Consider the following 5,845-nt stretch of genomic DNA (forward strand, 5'->3'; position numbering starts at 1 on the left):
TTTTCACTTGGAAAAGCGTTTTTTGACTTGCCTATATCTTTAGGGCTGTTTGACGAATCTTCCCAAAATTGTGCCAAAAAAGTGCACTGGTGATTCTAGTTGTGCATGGACATTTTCAGGGTCATCTGTCAAGTGGGGAGTGAGAAAAAGGGCTGGCGGAGGGGGTAAAAAAAGTGTGTTTCCCATGTTAATTCCTATAGAGATTTTACACATGACTACTGCCTGAACCATCCAATGTAATTACAACAAAATTTGGCAGAAAGCTAGCTCTTGCTCCAGAAAGAGTTGTTTTTGTTATTTGTTGAAAATCCATTTAGTAGTTGTGGAAATATCAAAGGAAAAACACATTTATATATATAGGGACGTTGTTCTTTTGAGGATCCGATAGTCCCCAAGATGAAATCTGATTGGCTCCTAACACTTCAACCAAGAAGGTTGGCAGCCATGTTCCCCAAAAAAAGTTTAAAAAAAGAAAAGGGGGCAAGGTAGGAACACCCTAACCCCCTAGTTTTGGGGTCCCACTGGGACCTCGCCAGAGCAGAAATGTAATAAATTTTGCTGTGAAATTATGATGGAGTCAAGAATCCACGGCATACATTTTAAAAAAGCTGTATAGCCACGCGGAACCACTCCATTGGGCTCGTTGAGGCCCGGGGACCACCACCTCCCCAGGGCATGATTTATTAAATAGTAGGGGATTGGATGGACCCCCCTACTGGGGCTCTTTGAAGCCCAGGGGACCACCACCTTCCCAGGTCGAAATAAAAAGTGACGGGGAGGCACGTGGACTCCCTGAACCCCAGAGACTACTGCCTCCTTGGGGCAAAATAAAAAGTAATGGGTGGGCCGCTCAGACCCCCCCCCCTTGGCTCTTGGGACCACCAACTCACTGGGGCCAAATAACTTTAAAAAGTGTGAGGGCTCTGTATTTTCCCCCCTCCCAGGCAATATACGGCCCGGGGACCACCACCTCCACAGGTCTGGTCTGTAAGAAGTAAAGGAGGAGGACCACGCAGCCCCCCTCCTGGAGTGGTTAACCTCCCTAGGGACTGCCGTCCCCCAGGGCTGACTCCTGCTATATCCCAGGGTGCCCACCCTGGGGAAATAGCAGTTTTATTTCAGTTGGCGGGAGTTGACAGTGAGAGCGAACATAACTCTGCTTCCAGCAAGCAAGAGCTGTCAAACCGATCCCGCTTGTTGGAAGCAGTGTTTTCATCTGTTTCCCTGCCCTCTGTCATGCGGGCAGGGAAAGAGATTAAACTATTGCTCCTGCACACATGGAGCTGCATTTCTAGCAGCTTTCTGTGTGCTGGAGCAATTCCAGCTCCCACAGAAGGTAGGGAGCTAGCTGGGACCGTCGGGGCCCTGAGGCTCCCCCTGCAGTCCCCATCATAGCACACTGGGTGCCCTGGGTATACTCCTGGGCACCCAAGGAGTCATGGCAGGGCCCTGGGGTATGGGGCTCAGGGCCCAAAATCAGCCAGAGAATGGGGACTGCATGGCCCGCACCCCTATTTAATTATGGTTAGGCCCCAGGGAATAGGGCCGAAATCGGCCCACATAGGGGAGCCGCATGCCCCTACCTTGTTTAATTAAAAAAAGAATATTAACTTCTTGTGCTTGGGGAAGGAAAAACAAATGTGTGTTCTATTGTATTCAACATTGAAAAACAATCTGAAATCCTTAATGGAGTGAAATCTGATCTGGGGTGAATTAATTCTTGTCATCTCCAAGTGAGACCAGAGTCCATGATTCTCCCTTTTAATTACCTTGAGTACGCAAATGCCTGGGATCATATGCAAGCTCTGCCCATTTGACCATGCCCCTCTTTCCTTAGTAATATGCAAAGTTCTTCCTGCCTTTTCCCTTGTTGATGGACAGCTTAATAAGAGGGTCCTCGAACATATTTCCACTGATTCTGGTGGCACATTATTGATGCACAGGAATATGAGGAAATCTCCACCAAACAAAGACACACTTACTTCTTTTAGTTAAGTGGAAGTACCCCTGTTTGGTGGAAATTCACCTCTTTGTAATCTCGTTGTCTTCTCTTGACAAGGATTCACCTTATCACAGATTTGTGAATGAAGACAAGAGGAACAATCACATTGCCAAAATTACATGCACATCTCGTTTTCCTTCATGCAGCTGTAGTGTAGAATTTGCACAAGACATTCACCCAACGAGGCAGTACTTACTAATTAATCAAATGAAAGTACTCCAGTTGGGTAGACATTTTCCGCAAAACTGGGGACTCTTCTTGGAAAAAATTTGGTTTTATTCTGGCCCTGGTGCTGAATTCACAGAAATTAAGGGCCAGATGTATCAAAGGGTTTTGCCCATTCTGTGTCTATGGGAAAATATGTTGATACATATGGCCCTATACCTCAACAGGAAGCACTTACAAATATAAACATAGCAGGTGCTGCAGTTGAAGTTCCACTTCAGTAAAGCACAAACGATCATTACTTCTTGGGCTTGGCAAAGGCAAAGCAAGTGTTTTTCCTCTTGTATTCCATGTTGAAAAATGATATGAAATGCTTAATGCAGTTGAATTCATTGTTGATCTATCGGAGCACAAACTGATGTATAGTGACTGTGATGAGTGGGTTCTTTCTTGTCATCTCCTGGTGAGAGCAGTCCATGTTTCTCCCTTTAGATATTTTAAGTATGCAAATGCCCAAAATGCATAGCAACACTCACACACCCTCTCACAGACATACACAGGCACTTACATACTCTCTCACAGACCCACACAGGCACTCATATATCAACTCACAGAGCCACACAGGCACTCGCACACCCACTCAGATGCTCAAACAAGTACTAACAGACCCACACAGGCACTCACAGACCCTCTCACAGAAACACACAGGGACTCATACACACAGTCACACAGGTACTCACACACCTACTCACAGACCCACACAGACACTCACACACCCACAAGCATGCATAGACCCATTCGCAGACCCACACAGCCACTTACACACCCACTCTCGAAGTTAACAGGTTGCAGTTTGGATTAAAATGTTTTTAAAAACATAGAAATTCACTGAAAAAAACAGAGGTTACATGGGCGTTATAGTAGCAAATACAATTTTTTTTAAACTTAGAAATTCACTAATACTTCTTACAGTACAATACTGTACAGCCTCTTGTTGTAGGGTGATACTGCTTTTCCTAAGTATTAGGGTTTGCATACACTTGTTTGGTTTCGCGCCGGGACCCTCATGAGTAGCCGTGCGCGCTATAAATTGATATAACATAACATAACTTACTAGAATGGTTTTATTTGGCTTTGGGTCCATATTAGGTCACCTCTTTAGAAGGTGTGATGGCATGAACTAGACCTCCACCCACACAGCACAAGGATCACTTTTGTTTCTGAACATGCTGTGACATAAAGGCACACATCAGCTACGAGGCAGCAACCCGCCTACTTCCCTAGTCTTAGCCCATTCAAGTTTCAAGACCTCACTACTTGGTTCATGTTAAATGAGTTGTGCATACTTTAGTAAAATAAATTGGTCTTATTTTGTGAATTCATTTATGTCAACTCGTGGTTCAAAGATGTTTTATAGATTATACATAACTTGAATATTTGGTTTAAAAGTTTGCATCTGTACTGCTCTAAAATTTAATGGGGTAAGCAGATCCTCTAAAGTAATTCACGCTGCCTTAAAGGACGGTATAAAAGTCTTATTTTAGGAATCCACAGAAAGGCAGCATATGAGGGCTTGACTAAAATTAGCCAGGCTAGAATTAAAGTTCAGTGACACAGCTCTCTCGTCACTGCTCATCGGCATGTTACATAAATAAATGTTCGAGAGAAATATGCAAATATATCTAACAGAATAATTTTGTGGCTGGAGAGGTAGAGGACTAAAAACGATGAGGTCATCGTACCTTTGAGAGAGGCACTACCACGGAAGTCCGTATCAGAAGACGTCGCTGATTTCCATTGACTACACCGTCCGGAAAAAACCATACCCGCTCAAGGAGAAAACTTTAATTATTGCATAGTCATACTTCCTTGTTCGAAGAAAGGGCACCATTGTGCGTTTTTAGTCCTCTACCTCTCCAGCCACACCACAATCTTGGCCACTACGGGGCATAACGACCGAACTAGCACACATGTCTGGCTGCCTACCACACCCTTCACAGACCTCCCTGCCGGGAACCCTGTGAGTCCTTTTTTATTCACTATTATCACATGGTGCCACTTCCACCTCCTACCTGTCAGCCAGCAGTGCTAACCTACCTCAGGTGTCCCCATATTTAGAAGTCCTGAAGAGACCCGACACCCAAGAAGGGTCGAAACGTCGTCAACAGTTAAAAAGAGACAGACCAGGCACAATAGTTGCACATATTTCCAACTATTGCATATTTATTGTAGATACTTCATACTGGTCGTCTCTTTCTGAGGAAAACCAAATACCTAATAGAAACCTGTGTTTATGCTATTTATTTTCTCACTTTAGAATTGTAGGTTCTTCAATATATTCACTTGGGACACACTTTCACTTGATAAACTGTGTATGCAAATGTCTTATATATTTTGTGCTAATAACGTTTATTATCTATGCATGTATAAAACTATGGAATTACCATAACAAACTGACCAAGTCTGTATGGAGTTCCTTTATTTGACATCCTCTAGACCACCCACATTGCCATTGCGCACAGATACTTATTACAAGTGGTCTTTATATTTACCCACCGGAGCCGCTGTTGTTTTGTTTACACTTTATACCCAAGCTCCTAGTGAGTAGGGTTCCCTTGTTTCCCCTCCCACTATTCTTGTTAGGTCCTAGAAACGTTTCAGTAATTTAAACCTGAGTGCAACCCCTAATAGCTATGGAAAAGAGCAGGCTTAACTTAAGAAAGCATGCACTGTGTTTAGAAGTGCTAACTCAGTTACAATTCGAAGGTCAGCACAATAAAAATCCCACTCCAAGTTCTAAAAATAGAGAAGATTGTTATGAACAAAATTAAACCAAAATAACAAGAATCCAGTAAGGGATCTCGAGATATGAATATTTTAAGTTCTAAAGAAAAAATAGAGACAAAAAGTGCAAAGCACTAACCACTGGCAGCAGTTCGCACTAGACCAGGACAAGGGTAAGTTTTCAGGCTGAGCATGATGATTCATAGGACAAATACAAGGACCAGGTCCCTTCTGCTGTAAAAGGTACACCCCGACGTTGACTGCCTTCAGTAGAAGTAGGCAGTGCATTGGCATCAAGAAAAGGTGTTCTGCGTCAACTGAGGTCTTGGGCGTTTATCAGTTGTCCTTCAACAGCGGTGTTGATAAAGCTGCAGTTTTGAACCGAGGAGGACTTTGGCATCAACAGATTCTGGCATCAAGACAAGAGCATAGTCGGAGCTATAGTGAAATTAGGCCCACTAATTATGCTCCCTTGACGGATCAACTGGCAAGTTGATCCCTATTTCTTAATGGTTCTCCAGGCAAAACATTTGGAAGAGCATTTCTAAGTCTCCGTTTTTTTTCGTTATAAGAGTGGAGTGAACTCTGACAACAGCCAAGGGTTCAATGAACTATGGGCCAGATGTATCAAGATACCCTTTTGCGAATCTCAAATAGCGAATTTTAAGGAATCGCTATTTGAGAATTGCAAAATGGTATGTATGTAGAAATTCGCTATTTTTTTGCGATTTCTTAAAATTCCTTAATTGCGATTAGCAAATTGCTAATTGCAATTAAGGAATAATTTCCCATTCATTTCTATGGGCCAGGAGGCCCATAGGAAGGAATGGGAAATTATTCTCATGTATGAGCGTCACATGCCACCTTTACAAATTGCAAAAAGTGCATTTGTAA

The sequence above is a fragment of the Lissotriton vulgaris genome, unplaced genomic scaffold (genome assembly GCF_964263255.1).
Source record: "Lissotriton vulgaris unplaced genomic scaffold, aLisVul1.2 SCAFFOLD_327, whole genome shotgun sequence".
In the NCBI taxonomy this organism is placed as follows: Eukaryota; Metazoa; Chordata; class Amphibia; order Caudata; family Salamandridae; genus Lissotriton; species Lissotriton vulgaris.